Source organism: Periplaneta americana, chromosome 6 (assembly GCF_040183065.1).
Source record: "Periplaneta americana isolate PAMFEO1 chromosome 6, P.americana_PAMFEO1_priV1, whole genome shotgun sequence".
In the NCBI taxonomy this organism is placed as follows: domain Eukaryota; kingdom Metazoa; phylum Arthropoda; class Insecta; order Blattodea; family Blattidae; genus Periplaneta; species Periplaneta americana.
The window spans coordinates 100377614-100391943 of NC_091122.1; positions in this window are offsets into that span (position 1 = coordinate 100377614).

Below are 14330 nucleotides of genomic sequence, written 5' to 3' on the forward strand. Positions count from 1 at the left end.
TGCTATACATAAGGTATAAAACCTTTATACTGCATATTACTTAATTATTGGTATTAACGTTTTCGTCGCTTTTACTTGCAACATCATCAGATACCATATTTTTTTTTACATTCATAATATAATAACCTCTGTTTTTGTGTAACATTGATATCATTAAAGTTAAAAGCTTAAAAATAAATGTACATAGATTAATATAAAATTACAAGTCTTCATTATTTAAATTAAATTAAAAATTCTTGTGAATAATATCATGTTATTATATTAAAATATGAAGACTTTTTTACAATTCATCTTTGACTATTGTTGTCATATAAAATTTATTGCGAATGTATTGATGTATGTGAGCCTAATATTATAGCACTGATAAACTTATATGGACTCACTTGCATTAAATTTATGCTGAAATTAATAGTTGTAATTCGGCGTCGATGCGTTTGCTGAAGAAAATAATTAATATTAATAATAAGAGTAATACATCATATGTTATTTATTATAGACGTAATCTTCTGTGTTGGAATTAGTAGCGTAAAATTGGATACTAGCAATATTTTCGAATAAACAAAAATCCTTCAATCCCAACTTTAAAAGCACTACCTAAAAAACATAAATTTGCACTCTCGATGAGAACCAATAGTTAATGACATGAATGCTCCTGATAAATTAAATAAATGTCTACAAAAATGGTTATGACAGACTCTCAACATGTATAATAAATACACCATTAAAATACAAAACATTTAGTAGATGAACTAAAAACAAAACAAATACAAAACTATTTCAGTTAATGAATAAACAAAATTAATGTGATCAGATATTGAGAATCTATATACGAATACCTCTATCCATGAAGCTGTAGAACTGATCAAAACAAAACTAATTGAAAACAAAACTCCCGAATCAATAACTGAACAAATAATTAAATTATTAACACTCAGTACACTACAAAACTATTTCGCTTTTGTCCAACCTATACAAACAGAATAATGGTTTAGCAAAAATACAAAACATTTAGTAGATGAACTAAAAACAAAAAAATACAAAAATATTTCAGTTAATGAACAAGCAAAATTAATGTGATTAGATATTGAGAATCTATATACGAATATCTCTATCTACAAAGCAATAGAAGTGATTAAAAGAAAGCTAATTGAAAACAAAACTAATTGAAAACAAAACTCTCGAATCAATAATTGAACAAATAATTAAATTATTAACACTCAGTACACCACAAAGTAATTCGCTTTTGTCCAAAACGTATACAAACAGAATAATGGTTTAGCAATGGGAAGCCCCTTATCTAGCATAATAACAGAAATTTTCCTACAGGATACTGAAGAGAAACATATCCAAAATTTAATAGAGAAACATGATATATTATCGCAGATACGTGGATGATACCATTATAATATACAATAGTAAAACGAATAGTGATTCCATCGTAAATGATTTGAATCAAATTCATACTAAATTAAAATTTACAGGTGTGTTAGAATGAAATAAATCCATACCTTTTTTAGATATAGAAATAGCAAAACAAAAAGATTTATTGTCCTTTGACATCTAGCGGAAACCTACCTTTACTAATCATAGTATGCCAGCTACTTCTGAACATCCCCAATAGCATAAATTAGGTATGTTCCATTATCTAATAAATAGACCATTACAGATCCAATTGTCCAGAAGGATATATAAAAAAAGAAATACAAAATACTTTAGGAATAGCACAAGAAAATGATTACAATAAAACAATAATCAAAAAACTAATTTCTAAAAATGAAAAATAACATAAAAGAATAAACTTTTCTACAATATCATAATCTGTAAAAGAAAAAAACTAAAACATGGTCGACTTTAACATATAATAAATTAATCTCCAATAAACTAGCTAAATGTTTTCAAAAAGAAAATATAAAAATAGCATACAGAACTAGTAACAAAATCAGTAATAACATTAATAACCATTTACATCATTGTGACAGAAATAACAAGAAAGGTGTATGTATATATTTTAAAATGTAAAACCTGTAATGCTAAATATAATTTACTAGCAAAACGAAATTTTAGAACATGATACAAAGAACACATCCCCGATTTTAAACTCAATAGAACAAAATCTAAATATGCTTATAATCTCTGGAAGAATCTGATAAACGTTGATCTATAATCCTTCGAAGTTCAATAGAACAAATTATCCCTAAAGATAGGCCTATAGTATATAACTCACAAAAGTGATAATGAATACTTACTGAAACTTCGCAGAAACAGTAAAGTAAAAAGTCGCGTAGATGACAATTGTCACTCAGAAGAATATAACCTTAACTACACAAGTTATACGAGCAACTTCAAGACTGAAACTAAAGAATGTTATTATGTGAGCTTGGTTTTGAAGATACCTAAAGCCTCACGGTTGTAAACTCTTTCGTCCACATCTGTGCAATAACGTTTAGCGCGTCTGGCCGCGAAACCAGGTGGCCCGGGTTCGAATCCCGGTTGGGCTAAGTTACCTGATTGAGGTTTTCTCCGGAGTTTTCCCTCAACCTAATATGAGCAAATGCTGGGTAACTATCGGTGCTGGACTCAGGGCTCATTTCACCGGCATTATCACCTTCATGTCATTCAGACGCTAAATAACCTGAAATGTTGATACAGCGTCGTAAAATGACCTACTAAAAACCTTTTCTAGGAAATACAATAATGAAAAGAATCACGCTGGTTGACAGGGTCCCCTATGCGAGTATCGAACAGTTAATTAAAATACTATTTTAAAACATACTATGTTTCCACGGTCACCTTTCGAATCACTTCCGGACCAGGGGTCCGCGGATCACTGGTTGGAAAGCGCTGGGCTAGGATGAGGTCTTGGTGACAGTATATATTTCCGCTGCCCATAAGGAAGAGCTTGGGTCTCCGTGCCCTGTGGCTTATCAGGTACCGTACTATTCTGGGAATGTAATCTGACTCTGTCAAGGCTGAGGCAAGATGGATCATCTATCAGCATCGGATTCACGAATGGCAGATCTCCTGTTGTATTTAGAAAGCATCGCAAACATAGGGCGCACAATGACCAAAATAAGCCAAAGTGCAAAGATCCGTCTCGGATCTAGCCCTCCAAAAGCCAAGCCAAATGATCTAAGAACTTGCTTCAATAAGCGTCCTTTCATAAATTCAGTGAGACAATGTCACAAAAGAGATTGCAATCAACTTCATAAAGTATACATCTTGATTACCAACTTTTAACACTATATCACTTTGGAATATGTATGATAAGAACTTTCTTCTGTTAAATTTTAACGTACCTTGTTAAAATGTTTCGACCTATTTTGGGTCATCTTCAGAACTGGTCGTTGTTGGTCTTGGCATCTCTTGTTTCCTGTGAGGGTGCGTTCGTAGTGTAGAGTCAAAGAGTGTATGTTTTTTTAAATTGAGTTGTGTGTTGAGAATATCGTTGGGGTGTGTTTTCGTGTGTCTGTATATTTCATGTTGTTCTAGTGTGTTGAGGAAATACTGCACATCCAACCAAAAAGCCAGAAACTCAACACACTAGAACAATATGAAATATACAGATACACGAAAAAACACCCCAACGATAGTCTCAACACACAACTCAATTTCAAAACGCATACACTCTTTGACTCTACACTACGAACGCACCCTCACAGGAAACAAGAGGCGCCAAGACCAACAAAGACCAGTTCTGAAGATGACCCAAAATAGGTCGAAACATGTTAACAAGGTACGTTAAAATTTAACACAAGAAAGTTCTTATCATACATATTCCGAAGTTCATGAAGTAATTACTGAACACTGAAATATGCATTCAAATAAACACAAAAATTATTACAATACGAACTACATGCGTGCAGTTGCAATCAGTGTAGCCTAATTATCATATGACAAACATCATGCCTTAACTTATTCTCTGCAATTTCTGTATGTAATAAAATCATCGTGAGTTTCTCGTCAGTCTGTTACTGACGGACGTATCTATACACTGAAAATGTTCATTACTTATTATCTATACGTCAAACTCGAGTAGGCCTATTACACTTCTTTCCAGTGACCATTATTATAACAACATCGATTTAATATTAGACTGTGGCTTTTGAAGGCCAAACACCAGCAAATTTATTCATTTAAGATATAAAAGCAGTGTAAGTATACCACATCCTTTTCCATCGAAATATGAATCGATATAGGTTACACAAAAAATGTATAATATAATCTTTCATGTACTCGTAAATTGGAGGAGAATATGTCTCAGCTTATCCAACATTCATCCATATGCCGTAGCTTTATGAATCCGGGCTGTACTGATAACGTTTCAGGGTTGTTTAATTTGTTCAGAACATTTGATGTAAAGGAAACAGAAACGACAGAATCGCTGGGATTAAAGTGCTCAGAACTAATGTAACTAGGGTTGCCAGATTTTTTAAATATCAAGGAGGGACATTTTACTACAGTTGATATACAAGCGAATAATAATAATAATAATAATAATAATAATAATAATAATAATAATAATAATAATAATAATAATACAATGTAGACTATGTATGTATATGATTAAAGAATTGCTTTATAAGAATAATCACAATAATAATAATAATAATAATAATAATAATAATAATAATAATAATAATAATAATAATAGAGCATGCGCAATTAATTTCTTGCTACAGTTAAATTCTTCTAAATGAGCAGTTCAGGGCAGAAGTGGTGCAAGTCAAAATTGGGTGATGAGGTTTAAAGTAAAAATTCTGTAAAATACAGCGCAAAGTAGCAATTAATATGTCCCTTGTGCTATTCACTGACTATTAATAGTTTAAATAAATTGAATATTAATTGCTACTTTGCGCTTTATTTTACAGAATGTTTACTTTAACCCTCATTACCCATTTTTTACTTACACCACTTCTGCTCTCAAGGTTCAAATGATCAAATAAAACTTCAGATATTCTTTCGGCAGTCCTGTCATCTGAATGTCCTGTTAATTCTTGTGTTTTATTATAGCTTATTTTATTTATTTTTATGTAATTTTGCTTTCCATTAATTTTATTTTTTATATTATATCGTTTTAAATTATCTATTATTTCGTTTATTCTATTCTTTCAAAATGATCAATGAACTGCATTTAAGGAGGCTACAAGGGTACTTGAAAATTCGTATTGTAGTCTCTGACAGGGTTTTTACACCACTACCCAGAAAGAAGAGTCGTAGTATTAGGATATACGGTCATATCCTCAAACGCGGTTTAAGCCAAGCCATACTCCACCCTCCGCACTCACCCCTGTCCATAACTTCACTGTTAGAAAAAACCGTTTGCTGTAAGATATTTGGATGGTTCCTCGGAAAGTATTCCTAAGGTCTGAGATGTGCAGTGACGACAACTCACGACAGAAAGTGGAAGTTTGAAGAAAATTATTACATCGGAACGCATTAAAAATAAAATCTGTAATTAAAATGTTTTCTATCCTCAGAAGCACGAAATTAAACTGTAGCATCATCCTCATATCCTTAATGGAGGAATCGCCACTTTAACTTCTATACTGGTTGATGTAACTTGCATATATTTTGTTTTGTCTTGATTTTTTTGTAGATGCATTCTAGCTGCTCTTTCCAGATTAATATAGGCCTCTTTCATAGCTTTTTCTGTTCTTTCCACAATATCAATATCAAGGCCATGAACACGGTGAAGTTTTTATGTTCTTAACTACCTATTAGGGAAGAATTAAAAAAGCAACTAGTTAAATTAATTAAAATCTATTAATTAAAAGTAATTAGGAAGTTCCAGAAAATATAGGAATGACTTTACACTTTCTAAAAAAAAGTGTTTTTTTTTTTCTTTCTAAAATCTTCATATAAACATTCTGCGCACAGAGTCGATCTCCGCTAAAAGTTGTAAGTTTGCGAGTAGACTACTTAAACTACAAGGAAATACAGAGTCGATGAAGTGATGTGGCAACACTGCAGGTGAACTGAGAAGGAGAGGTAAAAAGAAACACAGGACTGTGAGAAAACCTGCCTCGCATCACAAACTCGCCGGATTTTGAGGGGAATCAATCTGCGTTTCCTTTCGTCAGAGTCAACCAGTTGACTGTATTACGATCGGGCGTTAAATTTCTCCATAAACTTATTATCCTATATCTCATATTGCAGTCATTTTATCATAACGTTTACCAGCTTCAGAGATTCTTCTTTTGTTTTCTGTTCTCGAGCTTCGTAATAATGACATGTTTCAAACAATTTGTTGTTTTTGATTCTGAGCAATAATTCTTTCCACTTATCAATATAATGAACTTTCCTGCTCATTCAATTTATTTGTAACTCACTTCTTATAAATGTATTATAGTTTCTTCAGCTTTACATAGCTGTTTACTTCATATAAATTTTATTTTCAGCTATTTACATTTTTATATACAGTATCTATTCTATACCGACACCCAGATTGTATATCAATAAAACAATGCTGGTAGCCTACAGGTATCACTATATCATTTTATTTCTATTCCTTCTTTATTGTACTTTGAAATCCTTTACCGACTGTTTCGCAGAATATTTAAATAAAGAATATGAACGGTAGAAGATATACATTTATACAGGAAATTCATTTACAGTGCACTGATAAAAAAATTGAATAATGTTTTGCTCTATGTAACGGTTAACTCGTAATAGTATATCGATGGCTGAGAACCAGACTGTTCTAAGTCCAACTTTTTATAAGAAAGAAATCTGTGTTTCATTGTGTTCCAGTTCTTGTCTGCATATATGAATCGAACAAAATTGTAAATATTTCTCTCCATAAGGTTGTTATGAAGTTATTCCAAATTGTTTCATGAAGCTTTGAATGTCAGGAGCTTAAAATAGCTCTTCTGAAAAAAAAAAATAGTAAAAATGGACTTGGAACAGTCTGGTTCTGGGCGACCGATATTACGATACAAAGTTGGGAAGTGCTTTTTACAAAATCGAGGAAAAGTTTGAAAAACGAGCAGAGCATATATTGTACAGTATTTTCTGCACGATAGTATATTTTGAAAATAATATTTTTAAAAATCTTAATATACAGTACGTACATTACACTATGAACAGCTGATTGAATGTTAGCAATCTGGCCAACGTACAAACTTCATCACCAACTTCAATGTGAAGGAGTAAACATGATTCAGGTACTTGTAATATTTCATAGTCAATTGGAATAGTTTTTATTTCTTTGTGTTAAGTGAAGTTTGAATATTGTTTAAATAAAGTTCAGAACTTCTCAAATGAGTGATTTGTTTCGTATAATATTAATCAATATTGCCTTTTGCGTATGAATTTTACATGCATTGTTCGATTGTAGCATACATAGAAGGCAGTGGTTTTCATTAGCAACTCTAGCGCAGTTATTTGTAATATTTCAACATACTTATCTAGGTTGGCAAATCTGAATTCAGAAAAATCAACTTTCACCAGAACATTCAAAATGATTATTGAACCTATATCGAAACCACAACCCATGTCTTTTATTTGTGCCTATCACAAGGTGTATTTCCAACTGATCTAAAATGTGCTGTAGTAATACCTATATACAAATCTGGTGACAGAAACAATCTCAGTAATTACAGGCCTATCTCACTCTTACCAAGTCTTTCTAAACTATTAGAAAAATGTATTAAAAGCAGGCTAATTAATTTCTTAGAAAAAAACAGTCTATTAAGTCAAAAACAGTTTGGCTTCCGTACTAACATGAGCACGGACGACGCTATTATGAACGTAACATCAAGGATTATCAAAGAATTAGACTCGGGTGAAAAATGTTTAGGAGTTTTTCTAGATATTCAAAAAGCCTTCGATACTGTAGACCATAATACACTCACTTCTAAACTTCATGCCTACGGTATTAAAGGAATCGCTTTAAATTTATTTAAGTCATACTTAAGCAACAGATCCCAATTAACGAAATTTAACGACCAACACAGTGAAATTCGTAATATAAATATAGGTGTCCCACAAGGTACGGTTTTAGGCCCTCTATTATTTTTAATATACATCAATGACATGCTAAATATTGATATAGGAAACACATCTGAAATATATTCGCATGTGCTGATGATATAGCCGTAATTTTTAGTGGGTTGAATTGGAATGATGCCTACCTAAATGCTAATAGAGGTATAAATATAATTAAAAAATGGTTAGATGAAAATTTGCTCTCATTGAACATTTCAAAAACAACTGCAGTTCCTTTTACATTAACGGCTTCTAGTCTGAGAAAAATCGAACTCGATAAGGATACAAATTTAAAAATACACAATTGCAGTAACATAAACTTGATTGATTGTAATTGCTCTACCTTGACAGAATCGACGCAAGTAAAATATTTAGGTGTAGTCATTGATCAACATTTAAGATGGAATAAACATGTAACATATTTATGTAATATGTTACGGAAAAGAATTCACAACTTTGTAACCCTTCGTGCATATATGCCTATCTATGTTCTCCGTGTTGTTTATCTAGCCTTGTTTCAATAAGTCATTCAATACGGAATAATAGAATGGGGTGGAATGACAAAGATTACCCTAACTCCATTAACATTACTACAAAAACGTATCATCAAAATTTGTCTGTATAAACCACTTGATTATCCGACACAATTTATTTATTCTGAATTCCAAGTACTAAAAATTGAGCAAATATATAAACATACAGTACTAATTTATTTTCACAAAAATTGAATGAATTTTATAACTGAAAACATATACATAACACCAGAAGAAATATCCCAACTCTTTTGGCAGAACCTAAATGCTGCACTACAGCTGGATTAAGACACAGTAGGGATTATGGACCAAGAGTATGCAATTCAGTATTGAAAGATAATCCAGACCTAAGCAATTTACACATTCTTAAGTTTAAAAATAAAGTGAAAATGTCTGTATGATATTTGATAAATTTTATTATAATTTTTTAAGTGTTACTAGCATTATATGATACTAATTTTTATTATTAATTGATGAACTAGTGGACTTACTCGTGTTAAATATGTAATATTCGTCCGGCTTACAGCTGTTTCAGTGCATCACGCACCATCATCAGAGCCTACTAGATCGCGGCGTCATCTCGAACTTCTCTGCCTGTTAGGAGGGTGTGTTCTATTGTTGGAATGTGTTGGATTGTGGAGTCGAATAGTGTGTGTGTACTGAAATTGATCTCTGTGTTGAGGATTTGATCAGGGTGTGTTTTAGTGTGTTTGTATATTTCGTATTGTTCTAGTGTGTTGAGTTTTTGGTTCTTGGGTTGTGTGTGTAGGATTTCCATGTCCGTATTTATGTTATTGTATGTATGGTTGGCATTGGTTATGTGATCGGCGTATGTAGATGTGTTGTGTCCTCTGGTTATAGCTTTAATGTGTTCTTTGTAGCGAGTTTGGAATGATCTGTCTGTCTGTCCTATGTAGAACTTGTCGCAACTATTACGTGTGAGTTTGTATACACCTGTATGGTCGTATTTATTTGTTTGTGTTTTTTGTGTGTTGAGATGTCTTTGTAGTGTGTTTTCTGTTCTGTATGTTATGTCGTATTTCTGTTTTTTTTAATGAAGATGCGATCTTATGTGTGTTTTTGTTTTCATATGTTAGTGTGATGTATTTCTTGCGTTCTTGTGTTTGTGTTGTGTTTTGTGTATGTATGTGTTTGTTAAGTTTTTGTTTTGTCTTCCTTATAATGTTGTCTATTATGTTTGGATTGTATCCGTTTTCTTGTGCTATGAATTTGATTGTGTTCACTTCTTCATTGTAGTGTTGTTGGTTCATGGGTATGTTGAGTAATCTGTGTACCATTGTCCTGAATGCAGCATGTTTGTGTTGTATGGGGTGGTTAGATGTGTTGTGTATGTGTGTGGTGGTGGTGGTTGGTTTTCTGTATATTTTGAAGGTGTGTTTGTTGTCGATTTTTGTTATGTATTGTATTTATTGTTGCATGTAACCTATAAGACTGTATAACATTGTAATAAATATAAATAGATCATTTTCTTAATTAATAACAGTGTATATCTCCAATAAATGATTTCTTAGCATCGCCACAGATACACTTGATTGTACTTGTCACTATCTCTTGTCAGTAGAGAGTTCTTGAAATTTATATTTTCCCCCCATTCATAAAATATTTTGATATGATACCTCTTGCATAAAAGGGGAGATCTATAACTGAAACTTGATTAATATATTTCAGTATGTATTTGTATTTATCCTGGTAATAATGAACAGTTTCACTCGTAGACATTTTGTTTTTGCAGCATTAACTTCCCATGATTGTACGAGAAGATTCGAAGAGAACGGCAGTTACGTAGACTTTCGGCTCCCCCCTACTACCATTAATGCATAACACAATTTCATTACGGCGGTTGCTGTCGTCTGCGATACAACGAACTTTTCTGTTGATTTTCGAGTTCGTCTTTTTTTTTCCTGTTATTATATGCTTATTTAAGTTGTGTTAACTCTCGCTAGTGGTTTTATATTTTATTTTATCCGTCTTAGTATTTATTCTATTATTGTAAATATTTTTATTTTATCACTAATATTATTATTATTTATTATTATTATTATTATTATTATTATTATTATTATCAATGAATTATTTTGTATTACTATATTTGTACCATCTCCGTCACGATTATTCTATTATTATTATTATTATTATTATTATTATTGTTGTTGTTGTTGTTTTTGTTGTTACTATTATTTCTATCATCAGCATTATTATTTGATCTCTGTAAAATTTATGTAAACTACTGGACTGTACCCGAGCACGAGCATATGCTCATTTCATATGTATTCATTTCAAATGTAAATTGTAAATAAATTTGAATTTGAATTTGAATTTGAATCGTGGCGGCCGTTTGTTGTAACGACGAGAAAACACACTATCGTGCAAAAAATAGTTTTTGCTAGTTATATGTTTATTTAAAAGTACATATCAGTGTAAGAGCAGTGGCATAGCTGAGGAATAAGGTGTTGGTCTTCTGATTGCAGTCTGCGCTCTGGCATATGTTTAAATTCCGCTTCGGCTGATTAGGCTATTCATTCATTAATAGTATTTTGCCCAAAGGCAGGTCTTTCAGTGCAAACCCAATATTATCCAGTATTTCCTATTTTCTGCCTTCCTCTTTGTCTCCTCATATGATCCATATATCTTAATGTCGTCTATCATCTGATATCTTCTTCTGTCCCGAACTTTTCTCCTGTTCACCATTCCTTCCAGTGCATCCTACAGAAGGCAGTTTCTTGTCAACCAGTGGCCCAGCCAATTCCTTTTCCTCTTTCTGATCAGTTTCATGACAGTTTATTAAGAGGTTTTCCCCAACCATCTCTCACAAAAAATTGCAAAGACGCTACGGAGATCACTTGCAGTTGCTGCAGAGTCATTAAAACCAATTAAACAGAATAACTTTGAGAATGTAGTCGTTGAGGCTTTCCCGGCGTTGGATATGGAATAACACTTCTCGGGTTCTCAGCCAGATGAATTGGATTGCTGCTTCCAAGCTTTCGATGACCAGCTCTGCCATCTTCTTCAGGGAATGAAGTGCCGTGAGACCATGTTCAGCCGGAATATAAGCGGTCGGTGGGGCTTTCCGCTGCGGGCCAAGGACAAGGCATCAGGTTGTTGGGACCTGGTCATCAAGGAAGCCATCGAAATCAAACTAGATGGCAATAATTTCAACAGAGACGATGGCCTACAGCTGAGTACAGCGTGGAAACTTTCCAGCAACACGCTTCGACCAAACAGAACACGACAGGCGGTCGGGACTAGGCCCGCAGCGGGAAGCCTCACTGACCGCTTATATACCGGTTATGGTCTCACGGCACTTCAATTCCTGAAGAAGATGGCAGTGCTAGTTATCGAAAGCTTGGAAACAACAATCCAACTCACTTGGCTGAGAACCCGAGAAGAGTTATTCCAAGTTTGAAAAATCATCTCTCTAAGGCACTGCGTACCCAGCGAGTGCTGAGGACCACTGGCCTAAACGAAGTAGATCACTAATTGCAGTTGGAAAGTGTGAGTTGGGAAATATTATCTGTATTAATCAAGCATTAACTTTTATTAGTTTTAATGGCATATTTAGGTAAACATTTCTCTTTAGTAGCATATTTAAGTAGATATTTTTCTTTAATGGCATATCCAAGTGCATATTTCTTCGGTTTTAACTACATATTTGAATGCACATTTCAACCATATTTGGTGCATAAAAATTCTATGTTTGAAGTGATATATATCACTTACAGTAACTAGAAAAGAGACTGGGTAATTTCCTGTTCATGAAGCTTTTATATTCATTCGTAGAGAGACGAAAGGTATCAAGAAAGATAAAGGTTGAATATTTGCATATGATACAATATGAACAAAAAAGCATTATGTATTAAATATACAATATTCCAGACAATTGTGAGAAGTGGATATGATGAATTTAAAAAATTAGTATTGGCGTAGAAAAGTTTCATATAATCTCTGATGTCACATACGATTATACCTAAGTTAAAAAAAAATGTTATGTTTTATTTAACGACGCTCGCAACTGCAGGGGTTATATCAGCGTCGCCGGATGTGCCGGAATTTTGTCCCGCAGGAGTCATTTTACATGCCAGTAAAAATGTTATGGCTTGTTTAACGACGCTCGAAACTGCAGAGGTTATATCAGCGTCGCCGGATGTGTCGGAATTTTGTCCCGCAAGAGTTCTTTTACATGCCAGTAAATCTACTGACATGAGCCTGTCGCATTTAAGCACACTTAAATGCGATCGACCTGGCCCGGGATCGAACCCGCAACCTTGGGCATAGAAGGCCAGCGCTATACCAACTCGCCAACCAGGTCGACATGCCAGTAAATCTACTGACATGAGCCTGTCGCATTTAAGCACACTTAAATGCCATCGACCTGGCCCGGGATCGAACCCGCAACTTTGGGCATAGAAGGCCAGTGCTATACCAACTCGCCAACCAGGTCGATTTATACCTAAGTAAAAAAGCAAATAAAATATTGCACATACATTATAGTCAACAATATCATGCTACAAAGAATATGCAAAATAGAAACCACATTACACAGATTAACCCATTAGTGACCATGAGGATGCATAGATGGAAAGAATATGCAACTTTGGAAGGCTCAGAACCATCACAAAATAAGACTTAAAAGGTCTAACTTGAAAGACCAATCAACTCAGGCAGTAGAATTTGGACTCATGATATCAGGCTGCACTCAGGCGTGGTTCGAATCCCGCTTGATTTGATTACCTAGCTGTTTTTCTCGACATTTCTTCCCAACTGTAAGGCGAATGTCAGGTATCCTACTACAAGCTCTCTGACATCGTCTGTCACTAATTCCACCGTCGTAGATAACCAAATACCTTACTATAATAATACCGGACAGCTGTATACTATTTAGCAGCATTGACGTGAGTGCGAAATATCGCTGACCTGACTAGCGGAGCGGCGTGGAATTACGTCCACAAATACAAATATTAACGTAGCGGGATTCGGACTATAGTTTAAAACGTGAGTTATTAATGTGGAATAATATATGAAACACTTAAGAAATGTTGAATAGTATTTAATGTAAAATTATTATCTTATATCAAAGCTGCATATTATGAGAAATATTGCATACTTCGTATTACTTTCCGTAATTAATTGTTACACTTTTTTTCTTTGCTTTAGTGAGACAAAATCAATTCCGACATTAATGCTTTATATACGCATTGCTGACAACTGCAAAGATAAAATTGATAGTAATCTGATGCTTGTATTATTAGTAAAGACATGTGGACAACAATGAAACTTAATTTGATAAAGCTTTAAAATTTCCAATACATTTTAACTTCTATTCATTTATTAGGTCTAAATAAGAAAGCTAATTTATATTTTTCTATCAGCACAAAGACGAAGCAATTAGGCCTACTAAAGAATGTTATTGACTTACGTTTTATGATCTCTCGGAAATCGAAAGTACGATTTGAAGCAATTTGTAATGCTGTAATTTTGTAGCAATTGTAAACAGCACATATACACCCTGACATTTTAACACAGCACTAAATTAATAAAACTATTAACTGGCCCAACAACAATATACATTGCAGTTGATACAGCTTGTTTCGCGAGTATCGCCACACCGGCCGCCTAGGTAGCCTCACCAGCGTCGTTTGCGCGCACAACTGCTAGCTGTCCGGTATTATTAAAGTAAGGTATTTGAGATAACTATGTACACAGGTTAATTTAGCGTCGTTAACCCTTAAATTGGCAAAGCTTCATTTTTCACACCAGTTTATTAAACCGTGTCGGACTGTAAAGAAAACAACT